The sequence below is a fragment of the Callionymus lyra genome, chromosome 17 (genome assembly GCF_982586985.1).
Source record: "Callionymus lyra chromosome 17, fCalLyr1.hap1.1, whole genome shotgun sequence".
Taxonomy (NCBI): domain Eukaryota; kingdom Metazoa; phylum Chordata; class Actinopteri; order Syngnathiformes; family Callionymidae; genus Callionymus; species Callionymus lyra.
Window position 1 is genome coordinate 11,207,713 of NC_141834.1, and position 21,528 is coordinate 11,229,240.

The 21,528-nt window shown below is 42.0% G+C and overlaps 2 long non-coding RNA genes across 2 annotated transcripts; one reads left to right on the forward strand and one right to left on the reverse strand.

The window, feature by feature from the left end:
- Positions 1-218: 218 nt before the first annotated feature.
- Positions 219-1,210, forward strand: LOC148062423 (uncharacterized). Its single transcript, XR_015709195.1, has 3 exons — positions 219-427; positions 538-576; positions 664-1,210. It is a non-coding gene; the product is annotated as an uncharacterized LOC148062423 (long non-coding RNA).
- Positions 1,211-12,943: 11,733 nt separating this feature from the next.
- Positions 12,944-19,739, reverse strand: LOC148062424 (uncharacterized). Its single transcript, XR_015709216.1, has 3 exons — positions 19,675-19,739; positions 14,212-14,394; positions 12,944-13,914 (listed from the first exon to the last, which is right to left on the reverse strand). It is a non-coding gene; the product is annotated as an uncharacterized LOC148062424 (long non-coding RNA).
- Positions 19,740-21,528: the final 1,789 nt, after the last annotated feature.

Consider the following 21,528-nt stretch of genomic DNA (forward strand, 5'->3'; position numbering starts at 1 on the left):
CCAAAAAGTCACCCGCACCGGCGCGTCCGAACGCCCTGAGGATCTCCACACACACCTCCAGAGCTCCAGTCTCAGTGAAGGCACGCATCTCTCCAGCTGCCTGACCAGCAGGAGCGGTAGCTCCTCGCCCTCGTCTGGTCTCGGAACGGCGAGAAAACCCGCGCGTAAAGGTTCCATGTTGGTGCGTCCGTTCCATGGCGATCCTGATCTTCAAAAATGTCACCAAATGTCCCGTCATCAGGGGCGATAGTTTCGCGACCCCGTAGGTTCCCAGGACGACGCGCCGAGAAGCTCCGTTCCATGGCACTGGCTGCTCTCGACACTCTTTTACGAGAGGAGAACAGCCTCTGGATCACGTCAGCAGAATGAGTTTCCGTAGTTTTCACAACTGACGGAACCCGCCGGACCAGAACAACTGCCATCCTTGGTGAGCTGTTAGGGTGAGACACACCTGCATGTGTCGGTGACAAGTTATTTTTCTGTCTCTTGAATTTGAGATGATTATTTCTCAAAAGTAAAATCTTATTTGTGTTTCAGTTGAGATGCTTCCATCAGGAGCGTGTGCTGCTGCAGATCGTGAGTTGAATAGAAAGAATAATTATAGTCTAACAATATTAATATTAGTTCTGAAATTCTCATTCTCTTTCTTCACGTCGACACCAGGTATCTTTGATCCAGAGAGTGACCAACATCCCCCCGATTTTGGACGAGCTCCTGGCAGCTGGTGTCGCCCACGACCAGCTTTATCCAATCACAAACAACCGGAAAAAAAGCGAAGAGGACCTCACGACCTTTGCGGGGAGACCCATGCGGACTTGCCCGACTTTCAGACACTTTGTCGCGGGCATCTGAGCGACCTCCCTTTTTTTTTTTTTTTTTTTTACCTCCAACAAGGTTAAGAAGCACTGCTCTAGGTGATCTGTCGATCAAGTCTGACATGGTGTAGACCTTGTAGCGAGCGCTCAGAGAGAAAAAAGTCCAGAGAGATCGTTCGGATCTCAGGAGAGCGCTCTCATACAATTGTCCAGGTTGTGACACCATAACCTTTTCACTTCAATAAAAAAACGACTTATAACCTATTTTCACTTCAAGGAAAAAAAACGTCTCAAAACTTTTCTCACTAATGATTCCCAGCATGTCTCTGGGAAGTTAAGATTAACATCTGCTACTTGGCAGATTCAAATCTGCTGTTTTGCGTTTTATTTGTGTCCATTTGTTGAGCGTGTAGTAAGACATTAGCCGCCGCAGGTCAGGTGGAGAACAAGGACTACCTGGGAATAAGTGACCTGACGGTGTGTGTGGAGATCCTCAGGGAGGTCGGATGCAACGACGAAGCGACGTCACTGGGTAACATTCATCTACTTGAATAAAAATCATAAAATTATAAAATGTAAAAAATGATTATGATCTATAAAATACACTGTTTTTTTTTTTTAATAAAAAGATTAAAAATTCAAGATTTTTATTTTTGTCCCTGTGGGGCAATTGGTTATGCTGCTGTTAAGACAAAGACAGTGACGCACGAAAAAAGATAAATAACATAAAATATAAAAGCATACACTAAGATACTGTGGGACGAGCTATAGGTGAGTTGGTGGGTCTGTCTGTACTGTGTGGAGTAAGTAGTGAGATGGAAGAGGTGATGAATGAGTGTTTGAAGCGGTTTGTTTGGCTGTTGGTTGTCTGAGAACCAGAGGGAAGAAGCTTGTAGTACTTGAGTACTATCTGACATGATGGATTTTGCTTTCTTTATTACCTGGTTGTTGTAAAGATCAGTGAGTGTTTGCTGTTGTGAAATAATCTTACTGCTAGTGATCCTGATGAGTGAGATTTTCTGCGTCACTCGAGAAGTTTCAAACAGACTTGACAGGGAGAGATTATGAAATTGTATCTATCAATCAATATTTGTTTTCATAAGCGGCTTGTATTCAATGTTTACAAAAAGTATACAAATCCACGTAAGTTACACACTTGGTCGAAGCAAAATAAACACACAAATAAACAACATCGACAGGTTTAGGAACTGGCGAGTTTCGAGGGCGAACCTGTCAGTACAGGATCGAGACAGTCTACAGTATTCCGGCTGCGCATGTGCAGTGACGTCGCAAACTTGATGACGCCACTAATTAAATGTATATTATTATTATCTTCTGTTGAGCATCAACACTGGGCATCAAAGCCTCTCATCCCTCGTCTTCCTGCCCATGGAAAATGGGAGGATCCAATGTTGCAAAACATTAGAACCAAGACAGTTGTTTATTTACAGAAGTAGTTTAATTAATTATTAAGTTGTGTTAATATAAATAAATGTGATTGTGTTCTTGTACACGCTGAATATGTCTGTTTTTATGTCTGCATACAGTAATTGTACTATAGTTGGAATTTTCTGTATTTTTAAATCTACAACAATTTAATTTATTTAGAATAATCAATGTAGTTATACTCAAAGGCCACTAGATGGTATAAAAAATGAACTTAAATGAAAATGTAAGTAATGTGTTCAAAAACAACAGTTCTCTCACAGAGACGAAGCTCATTCAGCCTACAGTATCGTTGCTGCGCATGCGCGGGATTTGATATAAAGCGTTTTGAAACTATTTACCGTGGAGAGTCAAAGTAAGTAAGTAAGTAAGTAAGTAATATATATTTATATAGCGCTTTTCGAGACCAGGGTCACAAAGCGCTTTAACAATCAAAACAATACTCAAAACAGTACATACTTCAAAGATCAAGACAACACCGAGAACAACACAGGAGTTCGAGCACAATGATTTAAAACATATTTTCATGCTGTCATGAAGTAAACACGTGACAAAGATCCGACCTCTGTTTACTTTATTAGTATTTTATTCACATCGCTATTATTAAACGGATAATAAATACATTTTTGGACAGAGAATAATTTAATCTAAATATAAACTTTGACTGTTCGATATGTAACCTTTGGCTCATTCCGCTTCTGATTCGACCAATGAAGCTGCGCGTGGTGGATCCCTTGTCTTTTATTTTGTAGGATTCTCATTGCAGTCCTGCACGTAAATACTGTCTGAGGATGGATCGCTCACACACTCGTTTCTTTCGCTCTAGAAACACCACACAACATGTATATAAGTTACACGCTAAACAAACATATACAATACTACGGCTACTAAACAAAAGAGAATATAAAGTACGACAATAGAATGAAAAAGGTGTTTCTATCATAGTTTTAAACAATAATGTTCACAGAGCATCTCATCCTCCTGCCTCATTGCAGTCCTCGAGGCAATGAGAATATCCCACAATTCAGTTGTACAGTTCAAAGGGCAGAATTGAACAAACAACTATAATAACAGTAGGTGGCACTGTTGCCCCATTTTAGTGAATTTAATGCACAGTCCTTCACTATGTTACAGATGAAAACAAGTAATTTGTTTGAAAATAATTGATCCAAAAATTAGCTTCATTAGTATTCAGTTATTTATAAAGTAGAATTTGATGATCTACAAAAAAAACGTTTTATCAACGCTCGTAGTTAAGTAATTTTCATTTAAGTTCATGTTTTATACCATCTAGTGGCCCATTAGTATAACTACATCAATTATTCTAAATAAATTAAATCCTTGTAGATTTATAATTACAGAATATTCCAACTATAGTACAATTACTGTTTGTAGACATCAAAACAGACATATTCAATATACAAGAACACAATCACATTTATTTATATGAACACAACATAATAATTAATTAAACTACTTCTGTAAATAAACAACTGCCTTGGTTCTAAGGTTTTAGCCGAAAAAAAGACAATGTGCCGATTATATTCCATGTTAAGTTGGTAACAGGTAACTCCACTGCTCACTGAACTTGACGAGAGATCAATCTCCTAAACGTCATACTGTAATATGACATTTGGAAATTAATTAAAGAATAGGAATTAAAATAATAAGAGAGTTGATAGAGCAAAATGTTTTATACATTACCAACAAAATAAAGTTACATTAATAATCATTCCATATAAAACAAATTACTTGTTAATACAGAACCCTTAGTCAGTCACCACTTGAAGTCTATTCTCATGTTTTCATTATGTTTGACGATATAATAATAATACAAAAAAAATAAAAATAATAATAATTAGTATTATTATTATTATTATTATTATTATAAAACCAAAAACACATCGTACTTGAAATTCGAAAATTAAGTTAACAACGTTTTGACAGTCATCAAGTGGTTACTTCATGAGAGCACGTAAATATGTTTTAAATCATTGTTTGATTACTTTGACTCTCCATGGTAAAGGGTTTCAAAACGCTTTCTAGCAAATTACGCGCATGCGCAGCCGCACAAACGACACACAATGATAACAATCTTGCTACATTAACTAACATTAAAACAACACACAACAAAGTCGTTTTCAATGTAACTGAACGCAGATTTGATCGTAATTAAAACGGATATGCAATAAGATGATCAGTAGAATTATATTTGTTCAGTCTAATTATAGATTATTTTGCGAAAATATGAAGACTGAGGTAAACAATGCACTCCATGACTCCTCCACCTGTCATACTTAGCGATAACTCGCCCCTGAGTCATCACTTCGACCGCCTTCTCTCCTTTGAGATCCGAGCGATCTCTCAAATTGTTTTTCTCCTCTCGCTCGACACAAATTCTACAACTGAGTGACGTCACCAAGTCAGGATCGATCAACAGATCATCTAAAGTAGATCAATTACGTATTTTTAAAAACTTGGAGGTGTCGTTCTGGACAGAACAGATGCAGTGGCTGTTCCAGATAACTTACCTGGTTTAGGAAGTGAAACTATTTCTTTAATTAATTCTCTAAATGACTTTTCAGGTCCATCATTCAAAATATTGTATGAATACTGCATTTAGACTTTTAAAAGTAAAAAAATGATATCAAGTCAGATTTTATTTATAAAGCACGTTTCAAAAACAACCAACCATTTTGTCCAAAGATGACGACTTCAGTTTTTTTCATCATTAAGGTTTAAAAAGCTTCTTTTCATCCAGGATTTGACATAATTTAAGCAGTCAAACAAAGTCTGAGACGAGGGAGCTATAAAAGCTATACCTTTGATGCCTACACATTAATTCAGGTGTGGTAAAAGAATTTAGTGGTCCACCGTATCAAAAGCTGCAGTTAAGTCCAGGAGCACTGGAACAGCAGAGTTACCCGAGTCAACGGTTAACAATAAGTTGTTTGTGACTTTTTGTATTGTATCTATGTGTATTATAATTTTTTCGATCGATACTTTTGAACATGGAGAGAATCGTCTTGTTTACTCAAGAGAGGATCTGCAGTCACTGAAGTCAATGGCAATGGCAGGGCTGGAGATCGTCATGATATCCTGACCGAACTTCAGCGCCGGTATCGTGTATATAGATCCAGCAAGAGAATAAAGGCTAAGCTAACGGACAATCGGAGCCGTCACAGACCATCGATCCCACGATCAAGATGGGGAACGTCAATTCACTGACAAACAAGATTGACGAGCTGTCTGCCCTCGACAACCAGTGGATCTACCGAGAGAGCAGCTTGTTGATCTTCACAGAGACATGGCTCACTCAGCTGTCTCGGAATGCTAACATGGACCTGCCGGGCTTCACCACCGTAAGAGTGGATAGTGACGCACATGCTTGCGTGAAGTGCCAAGGAGGAGGTCTCATCATGTACATGAAAAAGCGCTGGTATAGTCCGGGACATGTTTCTCTGAAGAAAGTCTTGCGTCAGGATTTAGAACTGTTGGCTATCAGCCTGCGCCCATACTATCTACCACTCGAGTTCAGCCACGTGATCGTGCTGTGTGTACATACCTCCGAGCGCTGCCATTTGCCTGTGAGAAGATCCACACAAGGACAGCTAACATAATTTCTGCTAAGACGTTGTTGCCCCTGCTAAGACTGTCCGCTGTTACCCTTATAATAAACCGTGGGTAACAAAGGAGGTCAAGGATGTCCTTAACAGGAAGAAGGTGGCTTTCAGGAGCAGGGACAGGGACCCCATGAGGTCAACACAGCAGGAGGTGAAGCGATGCTTGACGGAGGCAAAGGACACCTACCTAAGAGAGGTCTGGGATGGTGTTAATACCATCACTGTACACAAGACCAAGTCCTCTCTGACTGCAGTGGACACGGTGGAGAACAGTCTCAACAACTTTTTCAACAGGTTTGAGCAGGTCCCCTCAACCTCACTGCTGCCCGCTGCACTGACTTCGCAGCTGATGAAGACACTGATAAAAACTCTTAGGCCACAAGTCCAGCACGCGCAAGACCCCTGCAGTTTGTCTCCTGGCCCGCGGTTTGTTCACCTCCTGCATCGGACCTACTCCTACCTAAATAAAGAAAGTGGCTCAGTGAGGATCCTGTTCCTGGACTTTTCTAGTGCCTTCAACACTATCCAGCCCACTCTGCTCCAGGACAAACTGACACGGATGCATGTGTACCCTGGTCTGGTCTCCTGGATTTCAGACTATCTTACTGATCGACCACTGTATGTCAGGCTGAAGGACATCAAGTATGACACTGTGTTGTGCAGTACAGGAGCACCTCAGGGGACAGTACTGGCCCCTCTCCTCTTCACCATCTATACTTCAGACTTCTGCTACAACTCAGAGCTGAGTCTCGTCCAGAAGTATCTTGACGACACTGCCATTGTTGGATGCATCAGAGACAACAGCGAAGATGAGTATAGGAGTCTGATACGTGTTTCTTCGTTTGTTTAAATTGATATATGCTTTACAAGTGTCTATTTATAATGGTACTGTTTATACCTTAATATTTTGTAGTTACTATGTCAGAATAAAGACATTGTTATTATTCATTTAACTTACAAATATTATCTGAAAACACAAACTCGCCCATAAAATAATTAAGGTAAAGTAACGTGATGCTCTTTGTTCTTCTTTCAAGTAAATGTTATTTAATTCTTTTGCATCATCAGCTGGTTCCTTGGTTCCCCCGAGAGTAATTCATTTATGTATTTGTCGAGTTTGTGCAATTAATTTCCGAAAGAAATAGATGAAATTCAACTTGAATTTGAGATGATTATTCTCAAAGTTCAGTAAAATCTTACTTGTGTTTCAGTTGAGATGCTTCCATCAGGAGCATGTGCTGCTGCAGATCGTGAGTTGAATAGAAAGAATAATGATAGTCTAACGTGCTTCAATTAATCCTAGTTCTGAAATTCTCCTTCTCTTTCTTCAGGATGACACTTTGTGGACAAACACTGGGTATCTCTAAACCAGGTCAGTGGCTGGTGGAGAACAAGATCTACCTGGTAATAATTTCCCTGCTGGTGTTGACCTTCACTGCTCTGGAGGTGTTTGTGGAGATCTTCAGGGAGATCGGACGCAACAACGAAGCGACGTCACTGGGTAACATTTATCTTTGATTTTTGATCTTTGAAAATCTTACTTTCACTATCAAACACTTGGCTCTAAAACGTCGAATACTAAATATATTAAAAAAAAATCTAAATGAATTATTTTGACTTACATCAGTTAATTTATGTTGATGAGTAACATTGTTGATTTATAGCATTGATTAAAACCTGCTTATTTAATATTATCGGTATTTTTAGTTAAAACAGATGAAAAGGAATGAAATGTGCGAAAATAATTGTGTTAGAAACCGGATGTTGTCTGACAGATAAAGACCTGAATTTTTTTTTTACAATTTGACAGTGAATGAGTCAAGACAAGACATTTTTTCTACACATTTTTTGGTGCCGAAACCCGGGATTACAATGAGCCACGGACACAGAAACGGAGAAACACCTCAGACTGAAGAGGAACGTAGAACAGAAATGGAAAGAATGAGAATAAAGCGAGGAGCGATCAGAGGAGCAACGACGCGTCTTTTGAACCAGATTGACGGAGAAATGACGAAGCCAGATCCGGACATGGATAACTTGAGCACTTTGTTGGACATGTTGTCCGCGAAGGAGAGAACTCTACTTGAACTGGACTCTGATATTGAACAGCTCACGGCGATGGAGGATTTGGAGAAAGAGGTTGAAATGACGGAGATCTATAAAGAAGGCGTCATCTCTTGTAAGAGCCGCGCACAGCTTATGATGAGGCAACACGTCCCTTTGAGGGATTCATATATACTCGAAAAATTAAACACAAAAAAGGAGAGTGAAAAAAGTAGATAAGTGTTATGTGAAAATGTAAAATAATAAGAAATACATTTGCTAATGCATTAGAACCATTTCTACATGATCACACTTTGACTTTACGAGGGCCGCATAAGTCAAAAGGCCGCACACAGGTCTGACGTAGACAGTGCGTGAAGATACACAAATTTATTATTGACAAATACCACGAAGATGTCAGTGAATGGCGGGAGTTTTGGAGCATGTATGAGACTGCAATTCACACAAATGAGCTTTGGAACGATCTTCCTCTCTGCGTTTGATGGATCTACTGAGTCCTTCAAGAAACATCTTAAGACGTTTTTATTTGTTCAGGCTTTTCCTTGATTTTCTGGAACTCCTGTTGTGTTATCAGTTTTATCTTGAACTTTAAAGTATATACTTTATTGAGTATTGTTTTGATTGTTTAAGCGCTTTGTGACCCTGGTTTGGAAAAGCGCTATATAAATAAAAATGACTTACTTACTTACTTACTTACTTTGCAAACATGAAAAGTTCACCTATTTAAAAATCTCTCTGGACCTGATGCGAAAACAGTAGCAGGACTGACTCTAACTGAGGCAAACTATGACAGCGCCATCACTCTGCTGCAAGATAGATTTGGAAGAAAATATCTGGGATCAGTGCTCACATGTCAAGGCTGCTAAATCTAAATCCTGTCAAGAGATCCTCTGATGTCCATGCATTAAGGCAGCTATAAGATGAATGTGAAATTGTCAAATTAGGAGCTCGAAGTCACTGGGTGTAGTGTCAACACCTATGGAAGCCTACTGTGTAAGTAAGTTAGTAATTTTTATTTGTATAGCGCTTTTCTAAACCAGGGTCACAAAGCGCTTAAACAATCAAAACAATATTCAATAAAGTATATAGTTTAAAAGTCAAGATAAAACTGATAACACAACAGGACTTCCAGAAAATCAAGTAAAAGCCTGAACAAATAAAAACGTCTTAAGATGTTTCTTGAAGGAGTGAGTAGATCCATCAAGCACAAAGAGAGAGAAGATCGTTCCAAAGCTTAGGAGCAACAGCCTGAAAAGATTTTTCTCCTCTGGTCCTGAGCCGTGTGCGTGGAACCATAAGTAGATTCTGATCCACAGACCTCAGAGCCCGAGCTGGGGTGTAAGGCTGGATCAGATCAGTGATGTAAGGAGGAGCCTGACCATGAATAGCTCTGAAAGTAAGAACTAGAATTTAAAAGTTGATCCTGAAAGAAACTGGAAGCCAGTGAAGTGTTTTAAGGATCGGAGAAATGTGAGTTTTTCTACTTGAGCAGGTCAGAATTCTCTCTGCAGAGTTCTGAATCAACTGCAGGCGAGACAGATCCTTCTTGTTAAGACATAAAAATAAACTGTTACAATAGTCCAGGCGAGAAGACACAAACGAATGGATTACAAGATCCAGATTATGTTCCGACAACATTTTCCTAAATTTAGAGATTTTTCTCAGTTGAAGGAAACAGTTTCTGGTCAGTTTTCTGCAGTGTTGAACAAGAGACATGTCTTTATCAAATACAACACCCAGGTTTCTCAGGCTCAGTTTGACAGACTGACCTAAGTCACCCAAGTACTGACTCAACCCTGGAACCTTATCATCAGGAGCTATCACCAGAGTTTCAGTTTTGTCCACATTTAGCTGCAGAGTCCAATTATAATGAAGATGATTCCAGATGACATAACTCTCGAATATAGTCGTCAGAGGAGAAGTGATGATGAATGGAAAGTTGACGAGATAGTCAAGTTTCTAGTGAAGGAAATTCGGAGCAGAGAATGCACCCCACGCCCCCACCGCTCAAGATGTCAACGAAGAAAGGCGAGAAAATTGATGCCGTCCCAACGCTGCGCGAACTTGATATTCAGATGCGAGAAGATGAAGGGCACCGGGTGGAGCGGGAGCTGAGCGGCGGTGATACGTGGAGCAGAGCCGGGAGGAGACGAGGAGCGCGGCCCGCGGTGCTGACGAGCACGGATGTTAAAGCCTTGTTCCAGGAGCCCGAGTGATTTCCTCAAAACGGATATGGCGAGTTTGAAAAACGCTTGGAGTTCACTGTGATACAGTTAGGATGACTTTGACTTTATATTTTTCCACTTTTGACGGAGCTTAACGACGGCTCTGAAAGCGAGTTCTTTCCTCATGTGCAGCGACTGCTTAGTGAACCTGACCACAGCTGCAGACTCACACTGGGTGTGTCAACCCCGGGAGGAAGTGTCACCATCCTCTGCCCAGGATACAATCGGGCAACTGGCTCTATCAGGTTTGAAAATGTAATAGCTGCATAAGACAACTAAGGGACCAGTCGGGTATGTGGAAGTTATTTTTGAATCTTGTTTATATAGTTTTTGTGTGTGTTTTGTTCTACCTTGAGACCGTGTTGAAACTTCATTATTATCTTGGGTTTTTGTTCGAGTTCAGCAATGGAAGATTTCGGGAAATGTTTACAATGTGGAGGGTTTTTGAGAAGAAGGGAATGACGAGTTTACTTATTCACTAACTTATGAACAAGTTAAAGTTTGTGACTTACAATGTAAAGGGTATAAATAATCCTATAAAGCGGAAAAAAATACTTATTCAACTTAAACAACTGCACTGTTCTACAGCAATGATCCAGGAGACTCATTTAGACACAAATGAACATAAAAAATTGAAAAGAGAATGGGTGGATCAGGTATTTAGTGCTTCCTTTAAACATGGTAAAAATAGGAGTTGCCATTCTTATAGGCAAACTGGCATACTTCAAACATGAAACTACAATAGAAGATGAGCAGGAGATATGTGATGGTCATCGGATTCATAAGCATCATAAAAATAACACTTGTTAACATATATGGCCCAAATGAGAACGCTGCAGACTTCTATAAAAATATTTCATTATTACTAGCTAAACATGCAGAAGGAATTATTTTATTTGGAGGTGATTTCAATTGTGTTTTGAGACAGAACTCGGACCGACTTCCCGCAGGACCATTAACCAAAAAATCACGTGCCCTGAAGTGTATGATTGAAGAACTGAGTTTAGTTGATATATGGCGCTTGCGCCATCCTAGAGTAAAGGACTTTACTTTTATGTCACAGGTTCATGGCAGCTATTCAAGACTGGATATGTTTCTTATTTCAAGTTCTGACATGTGTAGAGCTGTTGAATGCACTATAGAACCCATAAACATATCTGATCACGCCCCAGTCACACTAAATTTACAAGTAGGGCAAAGTGATGGAACAAAATATTGGAGATTAAATGTGTCATTACTTAACGACGAAACTATCAGAAACGACATTGCCTAACAACTCTCTGAATACTTTACTATTAATGATAATAATATGGTGTCACTATCTACACTATGGGATGGCGCTAAAGCAGTAATGAGGAGCTATATATTATTGCCATCTCATCTAGAAAAAAGAAGGAGAAGCTAAATGAACAATTGCAATTAGAGAAAGAAATCAGAAAATTAGAGATAGAATATCAACGAGCAAAAAATCGGATTACTTTTGATTTACTAAAGGAAAGCCGACAGAAATTAGATAATCTCTTGACATATAAAGCAGAAGGGGCACTTTGATTTGCAAGTAGAAAATACTATGAGATGGGTAACAGAGCAGGCCGCCTGCTGGCCTACCAGTTGCGTAAAGCTCAGGCCAGTAGAGTAGTGCACAAAATTAAAGGTCCTAAAAATAATCAGATGCTACTACAACTTAAAGAAATTGCAGATGCATTTGCTTCTTACTATGACACATTATACAAAGGGCATGAAGGACCCGACAAAATAGAAAATATTGAATCATTTTTTGAATCAGTGAAACTAAACAGTTTGACAACAGAGGAGGCTGATATGATCATCTCAGAAGATGAAATCAAAAACACCATTCTTAAACTTAAAAACAACAAAGCACCAGGTACTGATGGCTTCCCTGCCGAATACTATAAAACATTTATCAGTGAGTTATGTCCAGCTCTATGCAGAATCTATAACTATTCCTTGACTAAGGGAGATCCACCAGGTTCATGGTCAGAGGCATTAATAAGCGTAATTTACAAGGAAAATAAAGACCCAACTTTATGTGCCTCATATCGATCTATTAGCCTCCTCTGTGTTGATCTTAATATTCTGAAATCTATTATATCAAACAGGATACAGAAATATATTCATAAATTAATAAAAAAGCCAGATCAGACAGGTTTTTATTAAAAACAGACAAGGTACTGACAACATCAGAAAAGCTCTTAACTTGCAGCCAACCGTATACAAATAAGAAACTATGTCAATGTTCCTTAGCTTAGACACAGAAAAGGCCTTCGACATGGTTGACTGGGTCTTTCTCCAACATACCTTAAAGCATATGGGCTTCAATGAAACATTCAAAAAGTGGATTCAAGTGTTCTACAAAAGTCCTAAATCAAGAGTTAGGGTTAATGGGCATTGCTCGCAGTGGTCCACGCCAAGGGGATTTTTTTTTCTTTCTTTTTGATTTGCCTTTGTATTACTGTGTTTCTTGTATCTACCTGATGGGTGACTTAAATAGGAGTACCTTGTTGTATGTATACTACATATTATGGATATGTCATCTTTGATTGATGTGAATTGACAATAAACAAGTTCAACAAAAATGTATATATTAATGTATAAACAGTACCAATTATGAATACACACTCATAAAGAATATATCAATTTAAACGAATGACAAAATAACGAGATACATTATCGAAATAAATAAAGTTTCTCCTACTCATGATCGCTATTAAAATAATACATAACACAAACAAAATCTTGTTTTTTGTTATATTAAATCAGACACGCTTTCATTTTAAAACATATGAAAATATGTATATATGAATATTATAAATACACATTTTCAGTTCACAATTGTTCGTTGTATCTTGAATAAATGACAGATAAATACGGGCTGAATTGAAAGGGGCGCATGCGCACGCAGCGACCGGCAACAGTCATGTTTTTACGGTGCGTTTCAAACACCTACAGCTTAACTTATCAAAATGTCACTTGATAAGGCAGTCCAAACTCAAAATAGTGACCAGTTCGTCTATCACTATTACAAATAAACGTTGCAGGCCTGAATCGTGGCTCGGGTGCGTTGAGACCAAAAACGATGAGGCCGCTTCGCTCCGTAGAGACAATACTTTAAAAAAAAAGAAACTGAGCGTCTGGTTCCGTGTCCAGGGGACTTGGAGGTGGCTGGTCATCTTATCCAGCTAACCAGCTTCAGGTGGTGTTGGCGATCCTCTCAGCTGTGCGACGTCAACGAGAAGTTGCGTGAGTTGAGTCTCCTTTTTCTCTCCTTTTTTGTGTGTAATTTTTCGAGTATATATGAATCCCTCAAAGGGACGTGTTGCCTCATCATGAGCTGAGCGCGGCTCTTACAAGAGATGACGCCTTCTTTATAGATCTCCGTCGTTTCAACCTCTTTCTCCAAATCCTCCATCGCCGTGAGCTGTTCAATGTCAGAGTCCAGTTCAAGTAGAGTTCTCTCCTTCGCGGACAACATGTCCAACAAGGTGCTCAAGTTATCCATGTCCGGATCTGGCTTCGTCATTTCTCCGTCAATCTGGTTCAAAAGACGCGTCGTTGCTCTTCTGATCGCTCCTCGCTTTATTCTCATTCTTTCCATTTTTGTTCTACTTTCCTCTTCAGACGTCTGAGGTGTTTCTCCGTTTCTGTGTCCGTGGCTCGTTGTAATCCCGGGTTTCGGCACCAAAAAATGTGTAGAAAAAATGTCTTGTCTTGGCTCATTCACTGTCAAATTGTAAAAAAAAACAACTATTTCAGGTGTTTATCTGTCAGACAACATCCGGTTTCTAACACAATTATTATCGCACATTCATTCCTTTTCATCTGTTTTAACTAAAAATACCGATAATATTAAATAAGCAGGTTTTAATCAATGCTATAAATCGACAAAAAATAAACTGATATAAGTCAAAATAATTCATTTAAATTTTTTTTAAATATATAGTATTCAACGTTTTAGAGCCAAGTGTTTGATAGTAAATGTTAGATTTTCAAAGATCAAAAATCAAAGATGAATGTTACCCAGTGACGTTGCTTCGTTGTTGCATCCGATCTCCCTGTGAATCTCCACAAACACCTTCAGAGCTCCAGCCTCAGTGAAGGTCGAAACCAACAGGGGGGTTATTTCCAGGTAGTTCTTGTTCTCCACCAGCCAACATCTGACCTGGATCAAAGATACCTGGTGTTCGTCCACAAAGTGTCGACCTGAAGATAGAGAAGGAGAATTTCAGAACTAAGATTAATTGAAGCACTTTAGACTATAATACTACAATTCTAAATATTCAACGTTACTTTACTTTAATTCTTCATTGGTAAGTTTGTCTTTTCAGATTATCTTTTTAAGTTAAATAAATAATAACATTGTCTTTATTCTGACACAATAACTACAACATATTAAGGTATAAACAGTAGCATTATAAATACACACTTGTAAAGCATATATCAATTTAAACAAACGAACGACATACTTTATCAAACTATATAGTTTCTCTACTCATGATCGCTATTAAAAAATAAAGCTGCAAACACCTCAGACTAACGAACTCCAGAACAACATCCGTTCCCGTCAAAGCGCATCCAGAGACGGAAAAATAACTTCATCACCCGCACATGCAGGTGTGTCTCACCCTAACAGCTCTACTGACAGCGTCCTTCCCAATGCAAGTAAAACAAATAAAAATAAAAAATAAAATAAAATAAACAACTCATTTAGGAAGCGGTACCTTATTTTATGAGTCACAGTAAATTACGGCCCCGAATACCGGGGAACAGGACCGCGCACTGATCGTACCCCATGCATACGTCCCTGAACGCCACGTTGTCCGCCCGACACCTGCACCAGATCAGCCGACTGTCACAGGAGAGGGGCAGACTGAATGACGCATCCCTTTATATTCTCCGCTACGTTAACAGGTGAGGCCACCGCCAATGAGAAGGTAAGGTAAGGTAAGGTAAGGTAAAACTTTATTGATCCCTCAGGAGGTCTCCTTTGGGAAATTGAGAAGGGCGTACTTAACAAAGAGAATGTAAACTTAATAATAAAATATCAAACTGAAAATAACCATCCGGTTACCTAGTCGAGGCCGTCAATCCCTTGCCTGATAGTGACTTTCATGCTTCGATTTAACAACCCATGAAGATATACATTATCAAAATATATCGTTTCTCCTTCTCATGATCGCTATTAAAAATAATACATAAAATAAACAAAATCTTGTTATTGTTATATTAAATCAGATACGTTTCCATTTTAAAACATATTTTCTTTTTTAAATCTCTTTATATATATATATATATATATGAGTATTATAAATGCACATTTTTAGTTCACTATTGTTCGTTGTATCTTGAATAAACGACAGATAAAGTGATTTTTGTCCATTTGATGGTTCTCCGAAAAGCAGATGTCCACGAGATCGGCTGTGTTTCCTTCACTTCCGTTTTAAAAACGCGGGTTTGACAGCTCATGAGTGAAGTGAAAATAGACCTGAGACCGGAGGTTGTTTCTCCCGCAACAGTGTTGTCCAGAAACACCTGCGCCATCGATGTCGTCACGTTTGGCGGCAGAGAAACGCCATGGAACGGACGCACCAATATGGAACCTTTACGAGTAAAAAGCTGACTTGGATCAAAGATGAATGTTACCCAGCGACTCTGCTTCGTTGTTGCATCCGATCCCCCTGAGGATCTCCTCACACACCTTCGGAGCTCCAGCCTCAGTGAAGGTGGAGACCAGCAGGTCACTTATTTCCAGGTAGGTCTTGTTCTCCACCTGCCTATGTCTGACGTGCGGCTCCTCTTTGCGGTTCAGGAGCCTGTGGCAGAACCTGTCCAGGTTATCCTTCGACAAATCTTCCAGAGCTCCAGAGATAATGACCGCAATGTTCGCCATCTTTCACTTGAACGTCTCACTTTATCTCGTCTGGGTTCAATATTTATAGATATACGGTAAGTGGTCACGCCCACACTGGTGGGCCGGCACTGACATGGCCGGCTAGTGGGCCGGCCCACTAGTGCCGGCCCTGACATGGTGGGCCGGCACTGACATGGCCGGCTAGTGGGCCGGCCCACTAGTGCCGGCCCTGACATGGTGGGCCGGCACTGACATGGCCGGCTAGTGGGCGGCCCACTCACGCCCACACCCTCACGAACTAGTGGGCCGGCACTGACATGGTAAAAGACCAGGTGACATGATGGGCCGGCACTGACATGGTGCCGGCTAGTGGGCCGGCACTGACATGGTGGGCCGGCACTGACATGGTGCCGGCTAGTGGGCAACACTGCCCACCCATGCCGCCGGGTCTGGTCTTTTACCATGGCTAGCTCCAGCCTCAGTGAAGGTGGAGACCAGCAGGTCACTTATTTCCAGGTAGGTCTTGTTCTCCACCTGCCTACGTCTGACGTGCGGCTCCTCTTTGCGGTTCAGAAGACTGTGTGTGACTGAACAATGGCTCTGGGTCGACTCGCACAGTATGGAGAAATAATTAAATAACTAAAAAGTGACGGTTGATCCCAAAGTTTAAAAAAAACTTACAACCAAAAACAAAGTTTAGTGCTGTGTCCATTTATTTAACTAAAGCACAACAGCTTCACTTCTACTAAAATCATAAGCACTGAAATCAACCTGAACACTGGATTGAACAATCAAATACGTTTTAATGGATGTTCATAGTAAAAACCAAAACAAATTACTGACTCTATAAGCACATTTAATCATTAATGTCAAACGATAACAATAACTGTAGTGGAACCTACTGACCACTTGAGTGCGCTGTTCTCTTGACATTGATGGATGTGTGTTGAGAGATCGAAGAAGATAATAAACGAACATATTTTGAATCCCGGATTGCTTTTAGCGTTGTTGTGTTTTCTCACATGAAAATAACTACACAGTTGAGCTACAAAATTGTACATTTACATCACCTATAATAGGCGTAACAGCTCTTTGGCTTCGTTTGTTCATTCACCAAATCAATAACTCTGTCGGTGGGTAGTGGGCCGGCCCATCTAGTGCCGGCCCACCATGTCAGTGTTGCCCACATGACATGGTGGGCCGGCACTGACATGGCCGGCTAGTGGGCCGGCCCACTAGTGGGCGGTCCACTCACGCCCACACCCTCACGAACTAGTGGGCCGGCACTGACATGGTAAAAGACCAGGTGACATGGTGGGACGGCACTGACATGGCCGGCTAGTGGGCCGGCACTGACATGGTGGGCCGGCACTGACATGGCCGGCTAGTGGGCCGGCACTGACATGGTGGGCCGGCACTGACATGGCCGGCTAGTGGGCCGGCCCACTAGCGCCGGCCCACTAGTGGGCGTCCCACTCACGCCCACACCCTCACGAACTAGTGGGCCGGCACTGTAATGGCCGGCTAGTGGGCCGGCCCTGACATGGTGGGCCGGCACTGACATGGTGGGCCGGCACTGACATGGTGGGCTGGCCCTGACATGGTGGGCCGGCCCTGACATGGTGGGCCGGCACTGACATGGCCGGCTAGTGGGCCGGCCCACTAGTGGGCGGTCCACTCACGCCCACACCCTCACAAACTAGTGGGCCGGCACTGACATGGTAAAGTGAAAATAGACCCGAGACCGGAGGTTGTTTCTCCCGTAGGCAGGTGGGCCGGCCCTGACATGGTGGGCCGGCACTGACATGGTGGGCTGGCCCTGACATGGTGGGCCGGCCCTGACATGGTGGGCCGGCACTGACATGGCCGGCTAGTGGGCCGGCCCACTAGTGCCGGCCCTGACATGGTGGGCCGGCACTGACATGGCCGGCTAGTGGGCCGGCCCACTAGTGGGCGTTCCACTCACGCCCACACCCTCACGAACTAGTGGGCCGGCACTGACATGGTAAAAGACCAGGTGACATGGTGGGACGGCACTGACATGGCCGGCTAGTGGGCCGGCACTGACATGGTGGGCCGGCACTGACATGGCCGGCTAGTGGGCCGGCACTGACATGGTGGGCAGGCACTGACATGGCCGGCTAGTGGGCCGGCCCACTAGCGCCGGCCCACTAGTGGGCGTCCCACTCACGCCCACACCCTCACGAACTAGTGGGCCGGCACTGACATGGTGACGGCTAGTGGGCCGGCACTGACATGGCCGGCTAGTGGGCCGGCCCTGACATGGTGGGCCGGCACTGACATGGTGGGCCGGCCCTGACATGGTGGGCCGGCACTGACATGGCCGGCTAGTGGGCCGGCCCACTAGTGCCGGCCCTGACATGGTGGGCCGGCACTGACATGGCCGGCTAGTGGGCGGCCCACTCACGCCCACACCCTCACGAACTAGTGGGCCGGCACTGACATGGTAAAAGACCAGATGACATGATGGGCCGGCACTGACATGGCCGGCTAGTGGGCCGGCACTGACATGGTGCCGGCTAGTGGGCAACACTGCCCACCCATGCCGCCGGGTCTGGTCTTTTACCATGGCTAGCTCCAGCCTCAGTGAAGGTGGAGACCAGCAGGTCACTTATTTCCAGGTAGGTCTTGTTCTCCACCTGCCTACGTCTGACGTGCGGCTCCTCTTTGCGGTTCAGAAGACTGTGTGTGACTGAACAATGGCTCTGGGTCGACTCGCACAGTACGGAGAAATAATTAAATAACTAAAAAGTGACGGTTGATCCCAAAGTTTAAAAGAAACTTACAACCAAAAACAAAGTTTAGTGCTGTGTCCATTTATTAAACTAAAGCACAACAGCTTCACTTCTACTAAAACATAAGCACTGAAATCAACATGAACACTGGATTGAACAATCAAATACGTTTTAATGGATGTTCATAGTAAAAACCAAAACAAATTACTGACTCTATAAGCACATTTAATCATTAATGTCAAACGATAACAATAACTGTAGTGGAACCTACTGACCACTTGAGTGCGCTGTTCTCTTGACATTGATGGATGTGTGTTGAGAGATCGAAGAAGATAATAAACGAACATATTTTGAATCCCGGATTGCTTTTAGCGTTGTTGTGTTTTCTCACATGAAAATAACTACACAGTTGAGCTACAAAATTGTACATTTACATCACCTGTAATAGGCGTAACAGCTCTTTGGCTTCGTTCGTTCATTCACCAAATCAATAACTCTGTGCTTATGGAGCTCTGACTGCAATTTCTTCAACTTCCTGAACGCAGCCAAACAATCCGTTACTAGTTTTAATGATTCAGACCCGAGGTTCACGTTCACTGGGGGGACTGAGGGACAATGCAAAAAAAAAGACGCCCGGTGCGTTCACGGACAAGGACGAGTGACATTCGCGAGGAATTAGCAAATAGAGAAGATCTTGAGGTGTGTTCACAGCCGAACTTGAATCCTCGTTCACTGACCGAATCCCTGATGCGCGAATCACCGGAAGAGAATCCTTTTCACTGAACGAATCTCTTTTGAGAATCCCCGGATGAGACCTCGATCTCTCACTCACCGACTCTTTTTCGAGAATCCCCGGATGAGACCTCGTTCACTCACCGACCGACTCTTTTCGAGAATCCCCAGATGAGACCTCGTTCACTCACCGACCGACTCTTTTCGAGAATCCCCAGATAAGACCTCGTTCACTCACCGACCGACTCTTTTCGAGAATCCCCAGATGAGACCTCGTTCACTCACCGACCGACTCTTTTCGAGAATCCCCAGATGAGACCTCGTTCACTCACTGACCGACTCTTTTCGAGAATCCCCAGATGAGACCTCGTTCACTCACTGAACGAATCTTTGAGAATCCCCGGATGAGAATAACCGGAATAGAATCACCGGATGAGAGTCCTCGTTCAGTCAAAATAAAACAAAAATAATAATAATAATAAAATGTAATATAAACTTAAGTGCAATCAACAATGAATTAAAAAGACCTCCTTTAAGTAAAAACATTTATTAAAATAAGAAATCCTTTAAAACTAAATGTTCTGTAGCGGAGTCCCTCTCTCCCTCCTCAGCCCCTCCCGCACCCACGAGTAGCTGCGTCGTTCGCTGACGAAGAGGATTCAGCGAGTCATAGAATCATAGAATAATCATCATCATATCATGATAATCATCATCATAGAATCATCATCATCATATCATGATAATCATCATCATAGAATCATCATCATCATATCATGATAATCATCATCATAGAATCCTCCCACCGGAACGATCGCGGCAGAGTGAGTTCAACTGAACTGAGAAAGGAACATGAAGTGATTCGGTTCAGTACGTTCACTCAAAAGATTCGTTCTTTTGACAAATCGTTTGCTAACGACACAACACTAGCATTCATATCACTCTTCTTCACTCTCGCTTCATCTCTACATCAATCATTCACTAGCGCCTAGTGTTCAGGCGGAAACACCACACCTGCCGAATACTATAAAACATTAATCAGTGAGTTATGTCCAGTTCTCTGCCGAATCTATAACTATTCCTTGACTAAGGGAGATCCACCAGGTTCATGGTCAGAGGCATTGATAAGCGTAATTTACAAGGAAAATAAAGACCCAACTTTATGTGCCTCATATCTACCTATTAGCCTCCTCTGTGTTGATCTTAAAATTCTGAAATCTATTATATCAAACAGGATACAGAAATATATTCATAAATTAATAAAGCCGGATCAGACAGATTTTATTAAAAACAGACAAGGTACTGACAACATCAGAAAAGCTCTTAACTTGCAGTCAACCGTATACAAAAGAGAAACTATGTCAATGTTTCTTAGCTTAGACGCAGTGACACAACAGTGTAAACAGAGAAGTCGATCTGACGTCTCACAAGTCACATTTTCAACATGAAGGCTGAAGAAACCAAATCAAAACTACAGGCAGAGAAACACCTGGCAGACGTGTTGCGCGCCCCTGGCAGACGTTGTTGTTGTGGTGTTAAGGGACTATGTTTTCTATATCGCACGGCGCATGGATACATCGGGAGTGACGTGTGTGTTGTTCTTGGTCCGAAGCTACGGCTAAAGACGTGTGTAAATAAAGCTCCTACACGGATATTCCACGCTTGTTTATTTGTGACTACATATCACTACAGTTGTCTTGTCAGCTGCCAGGCGTTCAACTGAGCTGTGGAAGAAGCAGGGCCTTCTCTGCTGGCCTGAACATTATCACAAAACGAATTCAATTTCCGGGGAGACTCAAGCGGCAGGCGCCTCCGTAGGCCCGCACCTTCGAAACAAGAGAAGAAACGTAGGTTCCGTCCCTTTATTCCATCGATCATCATGGGAAATGTACGTTCGATTGTGAATAAAACGGACGAGCTTGCTGCGCTGACCCGGCATCAGAGAGACTTCCGGGAGAGCAGCCTTCTATGTTTCACGGAGACCTGGCTGACGGAGAAGAT